This window comes from Dipodomys merriami, unplaced genomic scaffold (genome assembly GCF_024711535.1).
Source record: "Dipodomys merriami isolate MVZ:Mamm:240054 unplaced genomic scaffold, mDipMer1.0.p SCAF_164, whole genome shotgun sequence".
Classification (NCBI taxonomy): domain Eukaryota; kingdom Metazoa; phylum Chordata; class Mammalia; order Rodentia; family Heteromyidae; genus Dipodomys; species Dipodomys merriami.
In genome coordinates, this window is record NW_027202982.1 from 889888 (window position 1) to 917377 (window position 27490).

Here is a 27490-nt window from a genome sequence, read left to right on the forward strand (position 1 = left end):
GATGAAGGTGAGGTGTTTGAGTGGTGAGGAAGAGACTCAAGACGACTTCAGAGTATAGTAGGAAATTGCGAAGTCTGCCTTCGCCCCAGCAGCTTTCCCCCTTTCCTAATTTTCGAGATTTCAAATATCAGGCAATGTCGTGCTGCCAGCCCGATTAAAGCCCCAACCTGATCCCTGGACCTGGTTCTCTACTTTGGGCCCATTTGCCCACAATACCACTGCCATCACTGCTCGCCCCACCTGGAGCAGCCTCTAGCAGCTTCTCCCAGCAGCACAGGTGAGTGGTCGCCACCAAATCATCCCTACCGAGGTCAGACCCCCCTGGAGGGCACCATGACCCCTGCTTGTTTCCTCTCCCTGGCTCTGAAGAGCCAACTTTCTGTCTTGGGCATTTCTGAAACAGAGACTCAATATATGCTCTGGCTGGGCTGGATCGAGGTCCTCCTATATGTGACAGGTATGCTCCTCCAGGCCTGGTCCTCTGTAGTTGGGATGGTAGACATGTAGCAACATGCGCAGTCATCAATTTAGATGTCTTTTTCCCAACTTTTAGTCCATAACAGCCGATTCTTGACCATAGGTGAAGCTCTGGATAGGGCTGCACCCATCAGACCTCATTTTCCTCACAGTACAGTTGTTAGGAAGCAAGGGATTTATGTAGAGGGATCTCTGGAACATGGCTAGGCACAGAGGGAGCAGCCTTCAGATAAGGTTCTCTGAAGTTCTATGAGCAAATGACAAGAAGATACCCGGAAAGGGCTCAGATGGGGCCTTCTATTAATTGTGCAACAGATGTGGGATTATGAAACAAAACATGGCTCTCTTACATCATTACCCTATCCCATATGGAAGGGGATCCTTCATTCTGTGGAGTTTTGCAGCTAGGGAAACCAAAGCACAGAGAAGCCAGGTGACCTACTTATGACTTCAACTTCACAGGAAGCTCAGCCTGACTTCACTACCATGCTCCCTAAGACAATGGTTGTTATACAGTAGACTTCTGGTGGTAGGAAGTCCACTTCTTGTCAGTCGTGGGGCTTGAACTCTGGGTCTGGGCACTGTTCCCGAGCTCCTCAGCAAAAGGCTAGCACTCTACCATTTGATCCCACAGCACCATTTCCGGTTTTCTGGTGGTTCTTTGGATATAAGAGTCTCACAGACGTTCCTGCAGTGGCTGGCTATGAACCATGATCCTTGTATCTCAGCCTCCTGTGTAGTTAGGATTAGAGTTCTAAGCCACCAGCAACCTTCTTAATTGTAATTGCGACTTTTTTCTCTCCCTCTTTCACAAGAACTGGTTGAATGGGTGCTGGAGGAGGGGGTTCGGCATCCCCATGTGGCTAGAACCCAAGGTGGCCCTCTCATTCTGGAGGTGGGCTGTGGGTCAGGTGCTGTCTTGCTCAGCCTCTTGAAATAGCTCCATGGGATAAGCCCCTCTTTGACCTTGCTAGACCATGACAGTTCTTCATTGTCGATCCAGCCTTACTGGACTTATGGTATGGTATTGCTTTTGACATCATTTCTAGCACCTGGCCATAATTATGACACATAGTTATTGAATAAAAATGTAATGCCATCTTAAGAAAGTCATTTAGGGCTGCTGGAATGTGGCTTCATGGTACAGTGATTGCCTATCATGCATGAAACTCTGGGTTCAATTCCTCAGTAACATATAAAAAGAAAAATTCTGGAAGTGGTGCTGTGCCTCAAGTAGTAGAGTACTAGCTTTTAGCAAAAAAAAAAAAAAAAAAAAAAAGATAAAAAAAAAAAAAACCTCAGGAATAATTCCCCACCCCTGAGTTTAAGCCCCTGGACTGGCAAAACAAAACAAAACAAAAGCTTTTAGTTAGTAAATGAAAAATAAAGAACCCATACTTGTATTATATAATTGCTCCTTCCATACTGACACTTGACAACAGTCCCTAATTAATGTACTTATATTAGGATACTGTGTTGAAAAAAGTTTTGTTCATTAAGTCACAGCTATTAATGCCAGGAATGTGCTTAGATGTCAGGTGAAGATTAATTCTGGAAATTCAATGATTCCAGGATTTTGTGTCTTCACTGCTAATCACAAAGAGAAGGGTAGTCTAAGTGTGATTTTGAAACATTTTGGTCAGTTATGGCACCAAAAACCCAGAGGTTAATTAAGTGTTGTGACAGAAGATAAAGAATAACTGCAGATGTACGGAATAAATCATAGTAACTAAGGTATACCAGAAACTGTTCCAGAGAACCATTTTTGGTTATTGAAGAACATGTTGTGAACTAGGCTTTTCCTCATTGTCTTTAGCATTCTAAATCTCTTAGGCTAGTTTTTAATCTCTGTGATAAATGTATCTCCATCTATGCTGTTCTTTCATAGGTGATCTTCTTTGCTTTCTAAAAATCACAGCCTTTCTATATTTCTCTATGAACATTTCCTGATACTAAATTCACCTATACAGATGTCAGAGGATGCTAATGTAAGGGTCCCATAGCTCATGAGTCATTAATGTAACAAAATGGAAATGGAGGACATATTTATTGCTATCTCAATTTTTCTGAAAAGCTGCAATGTCATCATTTGGTTAAAATTTCCATTCTTTGTAAACAGTGTCATTCAGTATACATAAATGCAAATATCAGACAGGTGCTGGTTATTTACACCTGTAATCCTAGCCACTCAGGAGTTTGAGACCAGAGGATTGTGGTTCAAAGTCAGCCTGCTCTGGAAAGTCCATGAGACCCTAATCTTCAGTTTACCACCAGAAACCCAGAAGTGGTGCTATAACTAAAGTGTTAGTGCACTCAAGTTGAACTGAAGAGCTGAGGGACAGCGCCCAGGATCAGAATTCAAGCCCCACAACCAATAAAAAAGGTGAAATATGACTTTAAGTTTCAAAGGAAGGAAAAGATCAATAATATTCCCAAGCAATACAAATAATTCCAAAATGATTCCGTGCACCTAATTTTGCTGAGTAATGTGATGGATTTTTTGCTGGTCATATATTCTAAAAATAAATTATTTAACTATGGATACAGGTAGACCCATTGCAACAATGATATGTACAAGTTGTAACGTCGAAAAAAGAACTTTACAAATTTGGTGGGGGGGGAGGACTGGGAGGGGGTAGGGGGGTAGTATGGGAAGGGATGGGATGGGGTAACAAAGAGGAGGAAACAGTGCTTGATTAGAAATGTACTTGTTAACTTGCCAATGTAATTGTAACTCCTCTGAACGGTATTCTCACAATAAAAAATGGAAAAAATTGTCAAATATTAGCTTTAAAATAAACTTCATCTAATATTTCATGTTTGAAAAGAGAAGTCTATACAGTTTATGTCACTTGGCTTTCTTATTATCTTATTTCAAAGCCAACCCTGGCAGGAGAGTCTCTCAAACTCTTATCTGTAATTACACAACAAAAAAGCCAGAAGTGGGTTTTGGTTCAAGCAGTAGAATACTAGATTTGGGGGCTGGTGGGCAGGAAAGGAAACTGTTCAGGGACAGGGTCCAGCCTCTGCGTTCAAGCCCCAGAACCAACACAAACTTAACAAACAAGCAAATAAAAAAAAAACCCAGATATTTCATTGGAACCCTCCTTAAAGGAGTACTGGTCTGAGAAGAGGCTCCTTTTCCTGATCATACTCACTGGATGCGTCTTTGGAATCCTCCTTGCTCTGGAGAACTCAGGTCTAAATTAAAGGAATTGATAACTGACACCTGCATGTCTTTGTTTCTATTGCAGTAGAACTTTTTTTTTTGGGGGGGGAGTTCAGTCATGGGCCTGAATTCTGGGCCTGGGCGCTGTCCCTCAGCTCTTCAGCTCAAGGCTAGTCCTCTAACAATTGAGCCATAGCACCACTTCTGGCTTATTATTGCTTATGTGGTGCTGAGGAATCGAACCCGGGCCTCATACATGCAAGGCAAGCGCTCAACCACTGAGCCACCTTCCCAGTCCCTTGAGTAGAACATGTTTAAAACAATGTTATTTCCTTTTGTTCTATGCTCCCCTTCAAATGGCACATTATTTCTTTTTTTTAATTTATTTTTTATTGGGAAAATAATGTACAGAGGGGTTAAAATTACATGGGCAAGATAATGAATACATTTCTTATCAAGCATTGTAGCCGCCTCCTTTGTTTTGTTTCCACTTCCATCACTTCCCAGCCTCCTCCCCCACTCCCACCTAATCCTCACACCCCAACCAAAGTTGTAAAGTTCGTTTTCAACATGACAACTTGTACATCTCATTGTTACAAGGGGTCCACCTGTATCTTTATTTAAACGACTATTTTTTCCCTTTCCTCTCCACAATTTATACCGACATAAAATACAGTGAAAACAGGATTTATAATGTGGGGGAGGGACATAAAAATCAACAAAGACATAATCTTATAAAGGCGTTAGAAACAAATGCATGAAAGAAAAAAAAACATTGAAATACCTATCTTAGGGTTCATTTTCCTAACATCACCTTATCTGGCCTTTTCTGCTTGACTCATACATATACTAGATATTGCAAATAAGGGAAACCATGGGACCTATGTTTCTTGGGCTTGTCTTTCTTCACTTAATATATTTGTTTCCAAGTCTTTCCATTTCCTAACAAATGGGGCAATGTCATTCTTTCTGATGGAGGCATAGAACTCCATTGTGTATATATTCAACATGTTCTTGATCCATTCATCCACTCAGGGGCATCTGGGTTGGTTCCATATCTTAGCTATAGTAAATAATGCTGCAATAAACATAGTTGTGCTGGTAGCTTTAGTGTGGTCTTGTTTGTAAATATTTGGGTAAGTGCCCAAAACTGGGATTGCTAGGTCATAGGGGAGCTTTATGTGGAGACTTTGGAGGAACCTCCATACTGCTTTCCAAAGTGGTTGAACAAGTTTTACACTCCCACCAACAATGAAGTAAGGTTAACTTCTGTCCACATCCCCTCCAGCATCTGTTGTTATTAGAATTCTTGATTATAGCCATTATAACTGGGGTGAGGTGGTATCTCAATGTTGTTTTGATTTGCATTTCTTTTATGGCTAGGGATGTTGAGCATTTCTTCATGTGTCTATTGGCCATCCTTCTTTCTTCTTCAGAGAAGTTTCTCTTTAAGTCGTTAGCCCACTTATTTATAGGACAGTTGTTTCTTTGAGGATTTGTTGTTGGCAGATTTCATTTTTTGAGTTCCAAGTATATTTTAGATATGAGACTCTTGTCCATTGTATGGCTAGTGAAGATCTTCTCCCAATCCGTGGGCTTTATATTGAACTTGCTAGCTATGTCCTTTGCCATGCAGAATCTCTGCAAATTCATGCAATCCTATTTGTCCACCCTCTCTTTTATTTGTTGTGTTTCTGTGACTCTATTAAAAAAATTTGGGCCTGGGCCAAGGAGACCTAAGTTTTCTCCTATTCCATCCTGTAATGTTTTCAGAGTGTCTGCTTTGACTTCGAGGTCTTTGATCCATTTGGAGTTGATTCTGGTGCAGTGTGATATATAAGGATCTAGCTTTAGATTTCTACAATTAGTTAACCAATTTTGCCAGCACCATTTACTGAAGAGGCTGTTTTTCTTCCATCGTATTTTTTTACATCCCTTATCAAAGATTAGATGGCTATAGATCTGTATGTTCATTTCTCGGTTTTCAATTCTATTCCATTGGTCCTGAGGTCTGTTCTTGTGCCAGTACCAAGCTGTTTTGATTACTATGGCTTTATAGTAGAGTCTCAAATTTGGTATTGATATTCCTCCAGCAGCATTCTTTCTGTTGATGAGCGTTTTTGCTATTCGTGGTCTTTTATTTTTCCATATGAATTTTTGGATTACCTCTTCTATTTCCTTGAAGAATGATGTTAGAATTTTTATAGGTATCTCATTGAATTTGTAGATAGCCTTGGGAAGTATTGCCATTTTCACGATGTTAATCTTTCCAATACAGGAGCAGGGGAGGTTTTGCCATTTTCTAGGTTCAGTTTTTATTTCCTTTTTCAAGTTTTTAAAGTTTTCATCATAGAGTTCCTTCACTTCTTTGGTTATGTTAATTCCTAGGTATTTTATTTTTTGTGGGGCTATTACAAATGGAGTTGCTTTCCAAATTTCAGCCACACTTTTCTCATTGTTGGCATACAGAAAAGCAATTGATTTTGGGGGGTTAATTTTATACCCTGCTACTTTGCCAAAGTTTTGAATCAGCTTGAATAATTTGGGAGTAGTCTATGGGATTCTTTAAATACAAGATTATGTCATCTGCAAAGAGGGAGAGTTTTATTTTTTCTTTCCCCATTTGGATCCCCTTTAGGTTTGCATCTTGTCGTATTGCTGTAGCTATGCATTCTCATACTAGATTGAAGAGAAGTGTAAAGAATGGACATCCTTTTCTTGTTCCTGAGTTAACAGGAAATGGCTTCAGTTTTTCATCATTAAATATAATGTTGGCTGTAGGTTTGTCATATACAGCCTGTATTGAGGAATGTTCCATTGATTCCTAATTTTTCCAAAACCTTTGTCATAAAGGGGCTTTGGATCTTGTCGAATGCTTTTTCTGCATCTATTGAGATAACCATGTGGTTCTTATCCTTGCTCCTGTTCATGTGATGAATAATATTAATTGATTTGCATATATTGAACCAGCTTTTCATCCCTGAAATGAATCCTGTTTGATCGTTGTGTTGATTGGCCAAAATTTTGTTGAGAAGTTTTGCATCAATGTTCATCAAAGAAGTGGGTTCATAGTTTTCTTTCTTTGATGAGTCCCTGCCTGGTTTTGGGATGAGGATTATGATGGCATCATAAAATGTGTTTGGTTGTGAACTTTCTCTTTCAATTTCATTGAAGAGTTGGACGAATATTGGTGTGAGCTGTGCTATGAATGAGTAAAAAAATTTTTTTTATAAAAGGTGCACAAAAATTGAATAAAACTTTTTTTTGATTTTTTTGGGAGGGGTGGGAAAAATCCTGTTACTCCCTCGTGTCCGTAACCAGCCTCTTGTTGCATTCTCTGGTCTGCTTGTGCTGTTTGAATTTCCCGTGGCTTGGTTGGTTTCTTAAGTCAGTATTTTTGCACAGGCAGATAAATGCTCTGCTTAACCATGGATTTTGTGATCCTCTTCCCAGCCTAGTTCAATGAGAGGGAGATCTGCATTGAGTGTCACAAAAGAGGGAGATGGCTTTTCCTGAAGTTTGGAGATGCTGTGATGAGGCTAGGTTCTGGGTAGAGTTGAGGCCCTTCAGCAAACAGTAGTTTTTCCCAGGGGTTAGTTTGTGAGAAACTTACAGAGCCCAGCCAGGAGCCACTCTCTGGGTTTATGTTTACTAAATTTCAATAGATTGTCAAGGCTGCTAAAGGGAGCGGCACCCTCTGTCTCTGATTACTCAGTGAAGAAAGCCATTCCTGGGGCTGGTGACTGAGCTGAGTGACTTTTCCCTGGGTGTAGCTGAGTCTGGCAGGTCACTTTAAGGTTCTTGTGACCTGCTAAATGACTCTAGTTTTCTTCCAATGCCTGAGTTGGAGCTAGCAGCTCCACTGAGCTTTGTCAGTATCCAAGATGGAGATCTCCGGTACTGGGGGTGGGGGAGATGGCCTTCCCTCCTCTGCTCCCTGAGAGGGAGTGAGGACGTTAGGCCTCTACTCAAGCCGCGTCTTGGTTCCTGGGTCATCTCTGGTCTGCAAACTACAGGATGAAGATGTCTGCTCCTTGTCAGTTCTTGCTGGCTCCTTCTCGCGGACTCTCTGTTCCATGTATGGTTGGTATGGCCACCCCTGACACAGCTGTCGCAGCAGTGGCAACTCCTGGCAAGTGCTCCGATCTGTCTCCTTGCCTGGATTTTACCTCTCTGGCATAACTCTTTGCCCTGTGATGGCACACTTGGTGTGATTCTCTGGCTTAGGACTGTTCACTGGAACTTTAAATCTGCTTTCTATGTGAGAGCTTGTTTAGCCTCCAGCTTCTCCTCCGCCATCTTACTGGAACTTCCCGGCAAATTATTTCTTGCTGTAATACTCTCAACTAGAATTTTACAGAAAAGTTATGTATGAGTAAAAACACACTCAAAAAAGTCAGGGACAGAATTTCCTTCAAGCCTTCGGATTCTTTTCTTTTTTTAATTTTTTATTGTAAAGATACAATACAGAGGGTTACAGTTACATGAGCAAGGTAATGAGTACACTTCCTATTGAGTTTTGTTACCCCCTCCATTGTTTTCCCCCTACCATCCCTTCACTCCCTAACTTCCCTGAGGTTCTTTTTTTAATGGTGGTTAAGTGATTACATAATGACAATTGTTCCCTTCTGCTCCCTAAAAATAAGGGATTCAATTATCTCTATGTATTCAAACAATACCTCAGTTAATAGTTGTAACCACAAGCTAGATTGATGCCTTAGTTTGTGGACCTACCTGTAGCCACTCACTCCCCCTCCCCTGTAGTAGAATGAATATAAAGCATGTTAAGTGGGATTTGGGGTTCTGGAACCGGGCTATGAGGCTTTGGGTCCTCTGGTGTCTTCTTTCCTATCACTTCCTGTGATTTCTCAGTTCTTTGTCCAGGTATCCCGTCATCTTTGCTGTTCCATGGTTGTGGTTAGTGACAGTACTGATATTTTGAACACCTCAAAACAAACTATGGAAAAACACTTCCCCCCCAAAATTCACAAATGTATAGGAGCACCTGAAAAGATACCAAATATCAGCAGTCACCCTGTGATCCTCTAGCAAGAAAGTATAATTCAGGAGTATGTTATCTTCTGATAATATAAGCGATGGACAATAGTCCCTTTTGTACATTTGGTATTTGGTATTGCATAAATTTTCAGAAACGCATATACATTGTGAAATAATGTTATGTATTTCATAGGTCACAAACCTCATCACTGGAGTGATGATCCTAATGTCTTATCCCAGTTGACTGATTCAGACTTAGGTGAGTGTGAATTGCATAATTATGAACATTTCTCCATGAAACTTCACAACACAGAATGAAGTGTGAGGGTCAGGGCACTCCATACCTATAGAAATTTTACATATATTACAGTAATACACACCTAAGCTGCTCAGCAATCACAGCACATTGGTTTGCTATAATTGTCTTCAGATCAGAAATACTCTAGAGTTTAAAGTAGAATGATGGGCTATACATTTTCAACGCAAAAGTGATGATCACCCCCTGCAATTATTCTCAGTGGAAAATCCTTCCTATACATTTTACTGGCCTAGCTTCTACTCTGTGCTTTACCATTATCAGGCAGGGTCACACTGTATTGAGCTACAATACAGCAGCAACCTTAGCTGCCTTTGAAATTTACCTCCAATCTTGATACCAAGGTCAACTCCGCATCTCTAATCACATAGTTTGTGGACACCTGAACTTTCCAAGCTTGGTTAAAAATTCAGCTATCATTGCTCATTGCGAGTGTAAAGATCTCACTCCATTAGATTTATTGTGTATAATCTTGTATTTCCACCATTGCCTTAGATGTTGGTTTTTGATATAGAGCTTTTAGTTTGCACTTGATTTATAGATGTGTTAGAGATGCCAGTTGAACTGCATATATTATAATGTAAGTAATTTGATGTTTTGACATAAGAATTTAATTTTGGCAATTGAGGAAGTCAATACACACCACTCACAAAAGTTTCTTTATATGTACTGGTATTGCTTTATTGTGAACTTCCTAAAAGCCAGTCATAGGAGTACATGTCCTAATCCCATCACTTCTGTCAGTGAGACGAGTTTGAAAGGTCCCGACCACTTGGCACTTCATAGTGAGAATGTTTCTACAATGAAGGGTGAGAGAATAGCAAAAAGAGCAAATGAATATTCCAACTGTTTTGTTACATGTTCTTGACACTTAGCCATTAAGACACCATAATAATGTTTTTATGGTTTCTTACCTACTCTTTTCCTGTTCTGAGATGTTTTATTTATGGATCTCTAAGAAATCATATAAGAATCATATAATAAATCATATAAGAAACATAAAAATAATTTGTTTGGGATATATGACCTAAAAGGAATAATTTCAGGAAAGTATTAAGCACATAAATGTAATGCACACTTAAAATTGTCTCTTTATTTAAAACTTCAGCAGTTGTAGTTTATTTATTCTGTTAACAAAGATTATAAACTAAGTTACAATACTATTCCAAATGGAACACAGAACTAGAAACATGAAGGGTAGCACTAAAGAATGCTACTGCTACCACTAATAGAGTAAGAATAAAATTTAGGCAGAACTCATTCAGAGTAAAAGCCACAGGACTGCCCAACATTACATTAATTGTTTCATATGAAGAAAAGACCTTTTTTTTGTAAAGACAAATTTTCACCCATATTAACATCAGTTGGGTATATATTTCTTAAGGCTTTCAAGTAGGATGCTGTGCCTATATTGATGGAAGCTGACTTCTTTGGGACCTACTACACAATGTGCAGATCCCATTCCAAGCACTGCACTTGCATTAGGGTAATTTTAGTGCTCATGATAGTTCTTCCAGTTAGGAAATGAATTAAGTGTTTTATTAAAAACAGAAGTAGGCAACAAGGCCGAACACATTTCCCAAGTACCTAATACTGATCAACTATAGACCCATAATACAAATCCAGGTTTCCACCAGGCATATCTGAGGATATTCTGTAAGTTTCACATTCATTACCTTTCAAGATGTATGGAGCAGATGAACGCACATTATCTTCCTAATTATGGTTATAACGGCAATAACATTGCTACAGAATATACATATTTTTTAAATGAAAAAGGTGTGGGTAATCACATTGTAGGTGATCTTTATACTAAATAAAGCCTGCGCAAAAAAGTAAAGTAAGGAGCTGGGAAGGTGGCTCAGTGGTAGAGCGATTGCCTTGAATGCATGAAGTCCTGGGTTCAATTCCTCAGCACCACATAAGCAAAAAGAAAAAAAGTTGGAAGTGACGCTGTGGTTCAAGTGATAGAGTACTAGTCTTGTGCTGAAGAGCTGAAGAACAGCACCCATGCCCAGAGTTCAGGCTCCACGACCGGACCCCCCCCCATAAAAAGAAAAACAAAAGAACCTAGTTCCCAAATTTAAGTCATAGTACTAGCACTCATATACCATATATACGGTTCCTAAAATATACAGTGAGTTAATTTGTTGAAACCTGGTCATAGATGAAATATGAGGTGTCAAAAAGTATGTAAGTCTGAAATGACTCCAAGTTATGTTGACAAGAGAGCTGGAAGAGTTATCACTTAATCAAATAGTAATGAGGGGTTGGTTTGTAGACAGAGATCAAAGCTCACTTTGGGATCTTTTGAGTTTACTAAAATCAGTAGCTAGGAGTTGTCAGTAGCCAGGATGCTATTAAGGACTTGAATTAAAGAAAACAGAGCTGGAGAAAAATACAGAAATAATTACTGTACTCAGTAGTAACAACCATGAGAAGGAATATTACAGATCTAAGCCCTGGGATACACAAATATGTAAAACATGACAAATGAAGAAAAACAGTAATAAGTATGTAATGCAGACTTATATGGGTAGGTATTTTTCATGTTTAAGGGCTATTAAGTGATTGTGTGATGACCTAAAATTTACGAATTTGGTAAGTTCAGCTGTCCCTTGGGCCAACCATAGCTAAAAGTTTAAGTAAAATGGGGCCACAATAGTGTTTATAGTGTGTCTTGATTTACCAAAGTGAAAATAGGCCAATATTTGGAAAGCCACTTTTTGGACATGTGGTTGGAGTGGCAATTAGTGCAGTTTGTTCAAGTGTTAGTAGAAAGCTACAGGTTTAGCACAATGATAGAAATCTTTCAGGGATCAGGTAGATTTTCCCTCTGTCTTCAATTTCCCTGTTTTTCTTAAAGCTAAAATATCATTACTGGAAGCCTGTTCAAATTGTGCCTTTGGCAAGTTAACAGATAGTCAGTCTATCACAAGCCCAAATAAAAGAGAATGGGAACAGGTCTACATTGAGCACTCACAGTAGACGGGTATCTGGACTTTCTCAGGAAGGGCCTTCTGCCATTGTTGGATGGATAGGGTTGGATAATATGTAAAATAGACACCATATATAGAAAGTATTCTGCTAAGTTGACACTTGAGATATCGGATGTTTTATCTGCATTGTATTGATTTCTATGAATCAGTTAATCAGATTCTTCATACCATATGATGTTACTAGATTAAAAATGCATGCTTATTGCATTTCCTTTGGATAACAGATAGTATGTTTTGAAATTTGGTATAAAACATTCGTCTCTTCATTTATTTATTTTTAATATGATTACTCAAGTTCTCAAGAGTAGGGAAATGCCCTGGAACTTTGTAATTTGATGTCATATGTAATTTTTTTATTTTTATTTATTGTCTATTGCAGCACCCGGCTTTCTAATAAATATGTAATCTATTCAATTTTGAAAAGTACTGCTATACCTCCCACTTATTTGTTTCATTTCTGAAATCCAAGTTACTCTGTGTGTCAGGGTGGATACTTTTGCCTGTAACAGTTTTGTTATTGAATAAATATCATCTGGCTACATAGGGAACAAAGGATATGAAGCTACAGTATCCCAAAAAAGAACTTCCAAGACAATTCAAGTTTAACTCATGTACTCTCTGTGTAGGTGATTAGGAGCATAGAAAAGAAATTCTTATACATGAAAGTGACTGAGATTGTGTGCACATAGGTGTTCACTTATTTATCTGTTGCTATAGTTCATGGATGTTCATGTTGATTTATATTCCTTCAATATGTATCCAATTGCTGTAAAGGTCATCAACATATCTGACTTTTTGGTATTGTGTAAACTTCCATTAAGATATTCCTATGGGTTGCACTAGTTTACAATGCCACAAAACCAAATATAGTTCCTGATTTATTTCAACCTATCCAGCAGTTTATTTATTCTGGTGTGTAAGATAGGAGCTCATTGACTTTCCTCTTTATTTTACTTCGTCTTCGCTATGTGGATATGAATTTCAAACATTTCATTTATTTATAAACATTTATGTTTGTACTTCATTCCTGATCAGTGTCTTTCTTTTTCTTTTGGTATTTCATCAATTTTTAAGATTTATAATTTTTTATTTTTTCCCATTACAAATACACACTTTAGTTAGTAAAAAGATTTTTTTCATTACATTGTTGCACAATTAACTAAAAACAACAGATTGTATATTTATATCACTGGATGTTTTTGTTTGTATTTACTACCAGGAAAATGTTTCAATAAAGATGCTGAACTTCTTTCACTGATATACTGAAAGTATAGTATCTCATATTGGCCTAAACTAATCTCTGAATTAAAAGTCACGGCATGGACCACCACAGTCTGGGCTAAGTAAAAACACTAACACAGCAAAAACTGGATTTAAAGAGAGCAAAAGGCTTCAAAAAAGTTAGAAGAAAGGCATCACCTTCATGAAGCCAATGTGGAAGTTCACAAGAAGACCTTAGGAATCTGAATATCAAGAAGATCAAAGGATAAAAAGTATTTAGAAGGACAACTTCAGAACTCCAGGTTGGGGAGGTGGGACAAACAATAGATACCCAAACTCAATGCTGAAGAGAAGAAGTGTTTTACTCCAAACCTCATCTGTGTCTGACTCTCTCACACAACACACACACAAACACACACACACACACACACACACACACACACACACATCTAGTGAGAGGCCTTTGTCAAAGTATAGGCATTCTGGACTTAGACTCCGAATAATCAGAAAGTATCCCTTGTGAAGACCTTTACTGAAAGTATCCATTGTAAGTAGACTTTTACTGAAAGTTAGAACTCAGATTCCTGGAAAAACTGTGAAATGTCATAATAATGCTCTGCCCATAACTCCCTAGCAATAGCCATCACTAAATGAAAGTACCTAAAGCTACAGTTTTTTTTTTAATTTTTAATTTTTTTTACTTTTTACTGTGAAAAGACTATACAGAGGGATTACAATTACATGGGCAAGATAATGAGTACATGTCTTATCAAGCATTGTAGCCTCCTCCTTTGTTTCCCTCTCCCATCCTTTCCCATCCTCCCCTCGCTCCCCCATCAAATTCTCCTCAACCCTCCCCCTACCAAAGTTGTAAAATTCGTTTTTCTCCATAAGAACTTGTACATCTCATTGTTGCAATGGGTCCACATGTATCCCTATTTAAACGATTTGATTTTTTTCCCTTCTCCTCCACAAATTATTGCTTATTGCTTAGTCTGCACCTACTAGCCAATAAGATTGTTATAAGATTACCCAGTTAACTGAAGGGTCGGGGCTCTCAACTCTGACCCACTGCAATGGTGAAAGTTTTGAGTCCAGGCTTGAGCTTGCAATAAATGACTCTAATGTTCTTGCATGAGAATTGGCTCCATGATGGTCTTTGGGGATCCTTATCTAAGCGCAAGACTAGTGTACACAGAGAACCCCAGGGGCAGCAGTATCTGGGACAATGATGCTTTTTTCCTCTTCTTTTTAGAAAATCAAACATGATGTTGCAGTTGGCTCCACAGCTGCTCCACACCTGAGCAGGAGGAAGGAAAGGATGACTTAGACTACTGGGCGGCCTTGTGTACCCCTGGCTTTCTGTGTAAGAATGCAGTTTGTGGTCCCCTAGGCAGGGGTGGCCAAGCTGAAATGGGGGTATGCTTTGCCTGGAGGATGGCACCCTGTGACCCCTGCATGCATGGTGAAGCAGCCTGGATAGCCCTGTGAGCATCTCCAGGATGGCCTCTCAGTGGCTTGGAGAAGTTGACTCCTTGTAGTTGGACATGGCAGGAGGCAGGATGAGAGCAGGAATCCAGAAGATGGGAGGAGCACAGAAGCAAATGCACCTCTCCATTGAGATTCCTTGGCCATTCTAAGGAGGTTCACAACCCACACGTGGCGGCCACTGCACAGGTCTCCAGAGGCCCTACTTGTCTGGGGAGCAGTGCCTGGTCCTGATCCAGAGCAGGTACTTCCCCAGTGGTCATGAGCATGGCTAGGCTGGAGCAGAGCCTACCAGCCATGCTTCCTCTGTCCTGCTGTGTATAGCCTTCCAGCAGCTGCCCAGGTTCCAGCACCCACAACAGACCAGCTCCTTTGGGCAGGCTGAGGCTGTGCTGACAATTCCTGGTGCCGGCGTCAAGGCAAGAGCGAGGCCTATCCCACTGGAGAGTTGGCCCTCACTTCCAAGGGCATCAAGAGAGGCATGACAACCACAGGCCCAGCCTTGCTGCCCTCACTGGCCATAGAGGTTACCTAAAAGTCCCTGCCTTTGTTCTTAAAATTCTTCAGCCACTGGTTGTCTCATTTTTCATTATCTGTTTTGGTGGGACTCGAGACTTCTTCCTCTCCTCACCAAGCAAACAGGCCCTAGCAAATCCACCACAAATTGCACACCTCACAAACACTCTCCAGAACCCAGCTGCCTTTGGGGCTACTGCTGCATGAGCTGTTGGCCAACTCCATCTTCCTCCCTTCACAGCCTCCGTCAGGGCCTCCCCACCATCCTCTCCACACAGCCCCCATCCCCAACCCCAGCAGGGCCAGTGCTCTAGAGAAAATAACTGTCTGCCTGGCACAGCAGAATCAAAGGTGTCACACTGTGCAGCCTCCTGAGAATTGGAGGCATCATAGGTCTCTGATCACTGTCTTTCACTTCACTTACACATGTATTAATTGTATTAATTTGGTATTTAATATTGGATCTCATAATTTTTTGAAGCCTTTGCAGAATAGCTGGTAGAAATATAGTCCCAAATTAGTATTGTCTCTTGTTTAATTCTTTCGAGATTCAAAGATACTTTAAGTAGATATAACCATCATAAATTCTCAATTACATAACAGAGTATTATTCAGAAAACATTTGCTTATGCATCTGTCATCAATTATTTACAAAACTAGAAAGTTTTAAAGTCTCAAATATTATAGGAATATCTTTGATTCATGTCGAATGGATGTGAGTAGGTTGAGCTGTTGCATACATTCATGTGTGTGTGTTTGTGTGTGTGTGTGCGTGCGCGCGCATCTGTGTGTGTGTGTGTGTGTGTGTGTGTGTGTGTGTGTGTGTGTGTGTGTAGGGGTTATATGTATCATTGAAATCAAGGACAGGAACTTTTTTTCCTTTTTCTTAGATATGCATTATGGTCTTTCTTTTACGGTGGTAGGCTCTGATTTCTTGCTTTTGCCTGATGTGCACATTCCAGCTCAATTTTTCAATTAAACCTTCTTATTTAATATTGAGCATATAGTGCTCTGATATTGCTTTGCCTTTAGTTTGCCATCTAGGATCTCCTTTTCCTCTTTAGCTATTAACATTCAATATAAATTTTGCCTCTTGACTGATTTTCCCCTTTAATTTGCATCTTGAAATAAGTATTATAAGACCTTTGATCTTTGTATTTATGAAGAAAAACCATTTTGAATTTTCTGTTTAATGTAATAACACCTGGACACATTTGTTAGCAACAAGATCTTAAAATTTCTTATGTAGTTTTAGTTTAAAATACCGTCATCCATGTTTTTAGTATAGGGAGACAAACACTTCCTAGTATCAATGATAACAATTTTATTCATTAAAATAGCAGATAATTCATAATTTTGCATATGTCTAGTGGAAAATGAATACATTTGCTCAATAGATTTGCTTGATAGACCTATGCACAAACATACCACTCATAGGGGCTCAGAAGGTGGATCAGTTGTAGACAGCTTACCTTGAATGCACGAGACCCTAGGTTTGATTCCTCAGTACCACCTAAGCAGAAAATGGTAGAAGTGGTACTGTGGCTCAAGTGGTAGAGCACTAGTCTGAGCTGAAGAGCTGAGGGATGGCAATCATGCCCAGAGTTCACCACCACCGACAAGTTAAATCAATAAATAAAACTCATACTCAAGTACATTAATTTCAAAGATTAATTACCATTTTAGTTAGGGGCAGGGTGCCAAGATATAGCAGAACTTTGTCACAAAGCTTTAAGAGGATTCAACATCTGACAAGTACTAAGAACATAAAGTAAAAATTTTGCTATGACAACAATATATAGAATCGCCATTCAAAGAGAAAAAGGTACCAAGAATGATATACTTTTTATAATATTTCTTAAGAGATTCTGGCTCTACATTAATTATCATATAATTTGACCTTCAAAAACTCCAGGTGGGCCTGAGTTTTGAGGGCCTCTACAAAAACTGGAGGAAAGAATCATCAACCCGGATTTTTCAAATTGTTTTTGTTAAGGTAGTGTACGTACAGATCACCATTTTATAAGACGCTAATTAGTTCACTTCTTGTTTGACAATCTCATCACTTTGCTCTCTCTCTGATTTTCCCTCCTGTCCCTGTCCACAAGAGGTATAGCTCATTGTGAATATAATCTCTACAGAGTACAACTGCTGCATTTGTTTCCCTGTTCTCCTTGAATTTCTCTGGCTCCTTCAATGTCCATAAAAGGATAAACAAGAACAAAAATATCCCTAGTGTTTTGAATTCCTGGAATTCATTTCAATATAAATACCAGTAGTTTTATACGAGTGTCAGACTCTATCCACACATCCTGAACACTTACACTTCCTGCACCTAGTCTTAACTCCCACTGGATTCTAAGGTCCACAAGTAATTCTTTTCACTTTCCACACAGGAAGAACGAGTGTCAGAAAGATTAAGTAATTTACTGGAAATACTGAGCATAGTGGCTCAGATCTGAAGATCATAGTTTGAAACTAACTCATGTTGACATATCCGTTACATGTTTATCTCAAGTTTGAGGCCACCTGGATAGCAAAGTAACCCATCTTATGTACAAGAGTCTGGCTATCCAGAGCCACAGAGAGAAGTTGGAAGAGCATCAGCAAATGCTCTTGCCCAATTCTAGGGAGTGGCTTGGTGCCAAGTAAGTAAGGTATAGCTGCACCAGGGAAGGGGAGTAAAACAGGAGTGGTTATAATAAAAGCACTGGTATAAAGCCTCAAAATAAGGACCACTCTGTATGGACCAAAAAGTCTCTAGCATGAGGTTCTTTTTAAATTAACAAGCACGATTTTATATTTTTACAGAGTGGGATGGTGTATAGTTACAGGCAATATCTGCTATGTCAGGTAATCCAGTCTGCTCTTTCACATATTATGCAGTAGCCAGGTTTTAACACAAATAACTTCAATGAGATTGTTGAAATTATACTGTGACTTTTACCTCTCATGACTCAAAATTCTGTCAAATTATTTCTGACTTCCAGATGTTTACACAACATTTCTCATGAAATTTTCTACTATTTTGTCTTTATTATTGATGTTCATACTACTTTTTTGTTGTTGTCTTTTGTGTATATGCCATTTTTAGGGTGGGAACTCAATGTTTAATTGTCTCTGTTGTACTTTTTGCTCATGGCTGATAACACATTATTCCTTGAGCCACATCTCACCTTCTGCTTCCTGCTATATAATTGGAGATAAGTTTTCACATTTTTGTCTGTTTGGACTGGTATTGAACTAAAATATTCAGGTCTTAGCCTCCTGAGTTTCTATGATTCTACACATGAACAGATAACACCAAACTTTCCTATACTGTTATTTTAATTATGTGTTAGAAGAAAGTGGAAGTATATTTGTGTTAAGTGTGCAATTTTCAAATACAAGTTTGAATCTACTTGATATAATGTAATTGTTATCAATTTTAAGTTAAATCAATGAATATTACACATTCCAAAGAAATATAATTGAAAAAATGCATAATTATTTTCTTTAAACCAGTAATAGAACTATGAATATCTTTTACTTTACAATTCATGTTTTATATAACTTTAATTAGCAGACTTCCATAACTAAAAGTAAATATATTAATTTTATACTAAAAGAAGCAAAGGCTCTCTACTTTGTTTTTTATCTCTTTACCTTCTAATTGGTCAGCTTTGATGGCTTCAAGTTCTTTGTTGAAGCTCTGTTTTATGTCTTGTATGAATTTCTTTACTTCCTTAATTTTTTGTTCAGTGTTTGTTCTCAAATCACTTAGTTGATTGGTTATGGTTTCTTTAGACTCCCAATTCTTCTGTTGGGTTCCATTCAGCATTCCCTTTGTGGTCTCCCTGACTTCCTTCAGCTCTTTGTTAATGGATCCCATGGATGCCTTTAGTGATCTTTGTGTATTCTCTACCTGGTCTCTCAATTCCTGTATTACTATTTGATTAGCTTCCTCCCGTTTGTGGGATTCCTGTAGTTCTCTTTCCTCCCTTTCCTGGGATTCCTGCAGTTCTCTTTGAGTGTTCTCAGCATGCTCACGCCATTCTTCCCTTTCTCTTTGAGTATTCTCAAGTTGTTCATGGAAATCCTGTATCAGTTTTTGAGTAGCTTCCTCATGCTTTATAAGATTATCTCTTTGTTGCTTTGTATGTCTCTCCCCCACAGTATAACCCCTGCTTTCACTATATTTGATGTCATTATAACTTGTGGAGGAGATGGGGAAAAAACAGTTGTTTAAGGATACAGGTGGACCTGTTGCAACAATGAGAAATACAGGTTGTTATGTCCAAACGAGCTTTGCAGTGTCGGTGCAGGGGGGCGGAGGAAGGCGGGGAAGGAGAGGGATTGGGATTGGGGGGAGGGGGGAGGCTGGGAGGGGATGTGAAGGGTAAACCAAGGGAGGAGGCTGCAATGCTTGGTAGGAAATATGCGCATAATCCTGCCCATGTAATTGTGACCCCTCTGTTCACAAATAAAATGGAATAAAATTAAAAAAAAGACAAAAAAAGACTGTGAAACTAAAAAAAAAAATGAAGCAAAGTGATTATACTTAAGAATACATATTTCATCATAGCCAAAAGATAAGTTTATGAGCATTCTCACTATAAAGAAATGTTACATGCCAAAATTAACGGATATGATGTAGCTTGATCATTAAACAACATATAAATGAATGGGATTACCACTCCATACTTCATTTCAAATCCAGCCTAGGCAAGAAAGTCAGTGAGACTCTTATCTCCAATGACCGACCAGAAAATTGGCTGTGGCTCAAGTGGTAGAGCACTAGTATTGAGCTGAAGACTTGGCGGACATTGTCCAAGTCAATATTTCAAGCTTCATGATTGACAAAAACTAAAAATAAACAGTTACAAATAAACAAATATTTTGGCATAAATGTTAAAATATATGTTATAAAAATGTTTAAACCCTCACTAGATATAATAGTTTATATAAATGTAAAGAATTGTTTTCTGATATTAGTAGTCATTGAATAATTGTGTAAATCTCACATTTCTCACTCAATTCATATTTGTGTGTTTATATGCTTATATGCCATAATTATAATTAACTGATATGTGATAGGCAGTGCTGTTTTAGGAATTTCCCTTGGCTTTCTATCATTAATCCTTTTACCTTAAAATAAATATGCCCTCCAACATTGTTAGAGATTTCATCTCATTGAAGCAAAAAAGAATAAACCATAATCATTTTTTTGGACAAGTGTAACATTGTACATGCATTTCACTTAGTTTAAGAAACAAAATATTCAAGTCATCTTAACCGTACCACTAATAACAAAATGTCTTTTGAGCTTTTCAGTCTCTTAAGAGATGAAACCTTTAATTATACATCTATTTTTTTCTGCCTAAAACCTTTTCCTTAGTAAGATCTTTTGTGTAACCTTGTGTTCCTGGTTAAAAGACAGGAACAAAGGCAATAATGAAAATAGACAAGGAAATATTTGAAAACAATTATAAAACAATTGCACACACTCCTGTAATCACCAGTTTCAATGAGAATATATGTTAAAGTATCACATTTTTGTTATCATTTAAAGAGCAATAATTACACTTTAATTAGCAGTGAAGAAGGGAACAGAAAACTGAAGATAGCTTGACTTTGAACAATCCAAAATTAGGAAAATTGATTTATCTTGTTTTTCTGTGTAGTTGCCAAAATAATAGAGAACAACACCCAAAAGCAAGAAAACACCTAAGCCAAAGCAGTAAACATTTGTCTATAAAATAATGGTTATGGTGAACAATAAGAAATATAAAAATCCTTTATTAAAATTTTACATATCTAGACTAGGACTTCTCGTGTTGAAGAAGAGGAAAGGTATGAAATATTTCAAGATTTTTGGACTATTCCCCAAGATTATTCTTCTTTATCAGCTATAGCAATGCAAGTAGCCTTGGTTACTCTTAGTATCATGCTTGTTTATATTTAGAAGCATTATTTGTTTCTGTGTTACAAGCTGCAAACACTTGGGTATTAATAAAGAGTCATTTCCTAAGAGAGGAAAGTTTCTATGTAAACAAACCTAAAATATCAAAGACTTAGCATAGTGGAAATTATTTTCTAGCTATATCACAATCTGTTGGCATAGATTTTCTTTCACATTGTTCCAGGGGATGCATTTTTGTTAACTTCTTTTTCACCATCAAGTGATCCTATAACATGCTATGGCATCCTGGGATTGCTGTATCTTTCCTGGATTCTCTAAATTCTGTTGGAAAGTTAGGAAAGATAGAAAATTGACTTACTGTTTCACCTTATTTTTTATTACCTTACAAGCTGTAAATCAAAGTGACATAAATTGTCTTTATAATATTAGAAGACAGATTTTATTTCTATATTCTTACCCTAGCCTTGTACATAACTTTGATACTTAATGATCCCCAAATGTGAAAATGCAGATAGGTAATTTCTTATTTAAATATTATTTAGAATTTCAAGACTTCATTAATGCAAGACCCTTAGTAGTATATAGATCATACATGTGTACAAAGCTGGTGGCAATTTTTCTTATTCTCAGAAAATTGGACATGTGGTATCTTTGCAGTTGCATCAAAGAAAGGCTGTAGTTGAGTTAGTTTACTAAACCAAATCTGCTGTAAAATATTTCTACAAGTTAATTGGCTTGAATAATTCGTATTTTCATTTTACAGTTCTAAAGGACAAAAATCTAAAAGAAGTCTCACTAGATTAAAATTGAGCCACCTACAGAGCTAAAATATTTTTCAGATGATTCTAGTGGAAAAGGCATTTACTTCCTGTTCCACTTTCCAGAAACTTCAGAATCTGGATTGTTGTCTTTTCTTTTATCTTCTAATGTAGCATCTTTACATCTTACGGATGGTTCTTACCTAATGATGTCCCTCTCTAACTACAGCTGGGACTTTTGAGTATACTTTTCCCATTTGATAATTATTCAAATTTCTATTCCTTAGGTAATGAAAGGTGATTATTTTACAAACATTATAAAATGTAAATCTACATTTGATTGATTAGATATTTCGGGACTATAGATATTTTGGGAAGGTATTTTACTGCCTACCACAATGAGTGCATAAGCATTCTTCTACTATAACCTGTTATCCTTTCATTAATTTTGAACAACATATTTCTTCAATGAAATATAACTAGAAAAAATTTAGTTCTTGAAAGCATTTAATCCTGATTAAAACATTGTCATGTACTAGAAATCTTAAGTGTCAGAGAGCAGCTCCTGAAGCAGTTTTGGCATTATAACTTTTTGTATATTCTGCTTAAAATCTTCTCTTTTCAAGAGCATTTGATTGTTATTATTTTGGAATTATGGTTAATAGATATTTGACTGCTATTTTTAAAGAATGCACCACCAATCCTAGTTGTCTTCTTCTACCTTTTTTATGTCTAAACTATTTCTGAAAGAAACACAGCTATTTGAATTACATGAACTGCTTATTGAAGTGTGGAGAGGAAAAGAAGAAAAAAGATGTCCCTTTGTGTATGTCATGTTGAAAATGTACCTAAAAGCTATTTATCTTAACATCATATATTTTTTCATTTTGTTTAGATTCAGATAAAATTTAGCCTCTCAATTCACACAATGTTAATGCAGTCATTTCATGCCTCCCAAAAGCAAACAACAAATTACTACATATTTTAAATTTTTTAATTTTAAAAATTATTATTTATTTTAAAACACTATATTTTTTAAAAATGAGCAAAAGCCAATGGTATTAAACATTTAGATTTGTGTTCAGACTCTATTGTTGAAGCCAGAAAGGGAAAAAATCATGTTTTTCTTCTTCCTTGAGTCACTCTGATTTACTTCATCTATTTCTGAAAGAATAAAATTCTGGCTTTGAAGTCTTTTGCTTGATATCCACAATGTCTCATTCTTCCTTTATTAATAGGAGAATTTGGAGAAAGGATGAGAATTCTCACTAGGAAAAGGAGAAGAGGAAAAGGCAAGTGAGAAATCTAGATATTTTGTTCTTCCTCATCTCAATCACAAGGTCTGGATAATGATTGTGGATATTTGATACAGTGCTCTAGAGTGATTAAACAACATTTATAGAAATAGTTAACCCCTTAAGTGATCACATAGAGAATACTTATTTATTAAAAAATGTAATAACATCAAACAGGAAGTGTTATCCATTTGTTTAGTACTTGTTTAGTATTTCTTAAATTCTGATGTACTGTAGTCAACTATCATAAAGGTATACAAGAATAGTAAGAAACTAATATCTTAATATAATATTCTAATATTAGCTTTATTCTTGCTGTGTTTGAGTTTTGCCTCAATTTCACATGCTGTATTCTTCCAGTATGTAAGTTGAAAGAAGATTACCTCTGGAAATATGCTATTTTTATAGCTAAGGGAAAAGAAGTTAGCTTTTAGATACAGACAATGAGATAGAAATCTTCCCCTAGAAATAACTTTTCACCACTTCTGGTTCATTTTTGTAAGCTGAAGTAAGTCACATGACTCATCTTGACATTGCAGAGTAGAGGTAAATCTCACCTACAGGAAGCTGATGCAGGACAGACTAATATGCCAAGATATGCAACATGAGACAAAGAGGAAAAAGAAGATAACTATAATACAACCAGTCATACATGCCATCACTTGTCTCTGCAGGAAGGAAGCTATTATGTACCTTTGTTTCTAAAACTACTGAGATCTTCAAATCATGTCTTATGCTTGTAGATTACTGGAAATCGAGAACATCTTGATTCTGAGACAGCATAAAATCTCAAAGAAAGCTGGAGTAATTATTTCAATACTACATTTTGTTCTGCTAGGACATGAAACCATTTTATAGACAATACTTTATAGTAGTAACTTTTTTTCCAGAACTGGATTTTGTTAATATATATGACTATCCACCAGAATAAATGTCTTCATTTATCTGCTTCTTGTGCAGACAGCATAGTCTAGTAGATGTAGGAGTTCATCAGTAGCACTTTTTAAAAATGCAAAAAATGTGGACTGGGAGCCAATGTACGTATTTTTCCAACATCAGCTTCCACATCCTCTGTCTTCCTTCCTTGGAAAAACACTCAATCAATAAAAAGACTTAAATTTTTGGCTCTTGAACTTGAAAGTGGAAGCAGAATGTTATGGATGTAGGAGATGGCTGTAAATGGTTCTTTATATAATAATGTAAAATATTATGTAATAATATAAAATAATAATGTCACATGCAATAGCCCTATGAGTCCTGAAGGTCTTACATTGAACTTCTCTAGTGATGTGATAGTAATGTCAGCCTTACTGGTCTTAGTATTGCTTTCCACTTCATTTTCTACCACTTAGCTATATTATAATGCATAGGAATGTAATGAAAAAGTAATGTCATCTTAAGAAAGTCATTTAGGGCTCTGGTAATGTTGCTTCATGGTACAGTGATTGCTTATCCTGCATGAAACCCTTGGTTCAATTGCTCAGTACCACGTAAACAGAAAAAGAAGTGGTGCCATGCCTCAAGTGGTAGAGTGCTAGCCTCAAGCAAAAAAAAAAAAAAAAGAAAAGAAAATTCTCAGGAAGTGTTCCCTGGCCCTGAGTTCAAGCCCCAGGACTGGCAAAAAATTCATTTAGCTAGTAAATGTCAAATAAAGTACCTATATTTTGAATATAAAATTGCTACTTCCAACTATGGCCTAACAATAGTTCTTAATTCATGTACTTTACCTATATTAGATGACAGTGTTGATAAAAATAAACAAAACGTTTTGTTAGGTAGGTCACAGAAATTAATGTCAAGAATATGCTTAGATATCTGTTGAGGATTAATCTAAGTGAGATTTGGAAATCTTTTTGGTCAGTTTTGGCACCAAAAAGGCACCAGCTAATTAATAGTTGTGATAGAAGCGAAGGAATAAATCCATATGGAAGAAATAAATGATAATAATAACTAAATTATACCAGAAACTGTTCTAGGGAACCATATTTGGTTACTAAAGAACTAGTTATTAAGTCGCCTTATTCCTCATGGCCTTTAGCATTCTAAATCACTTAGGCTAGTTCTTAATCTCTGTGAGATAAGTTTTATGTAATTCTGTGTTGTTCTTTCATATCTGGTCTTTGCTTTCTAAAAATCTCAGTCTTTCACTATTTCTCTACTAACAATTATTTATATTAAGTCCACTGATGCAGACCTCAGTGGATGCTAAAATAAGAGTCCAATAGCTCATGAGTCTTTAATGTAACAACATGGAAAAAGATGACATATTTATTGCTACCTCGAATTTTCTTAAATGCTTCAATGTCATCATTTGATTCAAATTTCCATTATTTGTCTACAGTTTCATTAAGTGCACATAAATGCAAATATGAGCCGGGTGCTGGTGGCTCATGCCTGTTATCCTAGCTACTCAGGAGATTGAGACCAGAGGAATGTGGTGCAAAGTTAGCCTGGTCAGGAAAGTACATGAGACACTGATCTTCAATTAGATACCAGAGACCCGAAAGTGGTGCTGTAACTAAAGTGGCAGAGCACCCAACTTTATCTGAAGAGCTGAGGGACAGTGCCCAGGATCAGAGTTCAATCCCCACGACCAACAAAAATGTGAAATATACTTTAAGTTTCCCCAAAATGTACTACGAAGTCAATAATAATCTTCCCAAGCAGAAAAATTTTTCCAATATGACTCAGTGCACCTACTTTTGCTGAGTTATTTAAGTTATGGCTTCTTTGCTGCACATATTCTCTTTTGTAAAAATTGTCAAATATTACCTTTATCATAAAATTCATCTAATATTTCTTGGTTCAAAAGAGAAGTCCATATAGTTGATGTCACTTAGCTTTCTTACTATCTCAGTTCAAAGCCACCCAGGCAGGAGAATCTGTCATATTCTTATCTCTAATTAAACACCAAAAAATCCTGAAGTGGACTTTTGGCTCAAGCAGTTGTGTACTAGCTTTGGGGGCATGTGGGTGGAAAGACAATTGTTAGGGACAGGGTCCAGGCTCTGAGTTCAAGCCCCAGAAGCAGCACAAACTAAAGAAACAAACAAGCAAACAAAAAACCCCCACATATTTCTTTGGGCCCATCCTTAAAGCACTGTTTTGAAAAGAGGATCCTTTTGCTGATCATACTCACTGGATCCTGCTTTTTGGAATCCTTATTGATATGGCTAACTCAGGACCAGAATAAAGGAATGGATATCTGAATTTTGCATCAAGACAATCATCTCAGGAGGTAAATATCCATGCATAAGACATTTTAGATCCTCCATGTCTTTGTTTCTTTGTAGTAGTACATTGTAAAACTATGTTATTTCCTTTTTTTCTATGTTTGCCTTCAAATGGCATATTGTTTCCTTTTGTAATACTCTAAACTAGAAGTTTACAGAAAAGTTTTATGACTAAAGTGCGCCCTCGAAAAAGTTAGGGGCAGAGTTTCCTTCAAGCCTTGGATTATTTTCTTGTACAGTAAAAATGAGAGCACAAATTAACTTGAACTTTGTCATTTCTCTATGTTCAATTTCTCTCCTGGATTGTTTCTACTTCCTGTAAAGGTTCCTTCCACTTACTTCCAGTAACAATCTACGGTATTGCTCCAGGCAAAATGAATGATTTCTGGCTTCATTGAAATAACACAAAGACATCTTTGGACACAAGGTAACACGTGTTTCAGAGACAACTTATTAATGAGAAAATATGGAAATTACATGGCTTATAAACTGTATCCACGTACATATGGCTGTATAAGACAATGAGAACTGAAATGAACCTCAAATACGAACACAAATTGTTTTTTCTTTCTTGGTATTGTTTTTAATGTATCTACCATGTATTATGTGAATTTTTTTGTTTCTCTTCTATTTTCTTCCTCCATGGTATAACCCATTTCCACTGTATTCGAGGTCGGTGTGCTGCAACTTGCATATACATTTTTCTAATGTGGGGAGGGGAAGGGAAATAAAATGCTGAAAGAAGTATAGACTATGTCACATTGTTACAATGACATGAACAAGACACTATGTTGAAAATGAACTTACAAGTTGGGGATGGGAGGGGAGAGTTGGGGCAGTGGGGAGAAAAGGGATGGCAGGGGAAAAACAAAAGAGGAGGAAACAATGTTTGTTAGATAATGTATTCATTAACTTACTTATGTAACTCTAACACCTCTGTCCACCATTTTCACAATAACATAAAAAAAACATTATCCTGGAGTACATTAAGTTCAAATTTCCTAAGTGCTCTGTAAATTAAGACCAAGTTTAAGTGGGAAGAAGGTTCTCAGAAACATTTTTGTCAGTGTTTGTGTTGTGCATTATTAACCAAGTGTACATAAGTTAACAGAAGGAGA

At 37.3% G+C, this 27490-nt stretch overlaps 1 long non-coding RNA gene across 1 annotated transcript; it reads left to right on the top strand.

The window, feature by feature from the left end:
• Positions 1-26982, top strand: LOC138828792 (uncharacterized). Its single transcript, XR_011372360.1, has 4 exons — positions 1-277; positions 8838-8903; positions 23083-23136; positions 26697-26982. It is a non-coding gene; the product is annotated as an uncharacterized lncRNA (long non-coding RNA).
• The last annotated feature ends 508 nt before the right edge of the window (positions 26983-27490 follow it).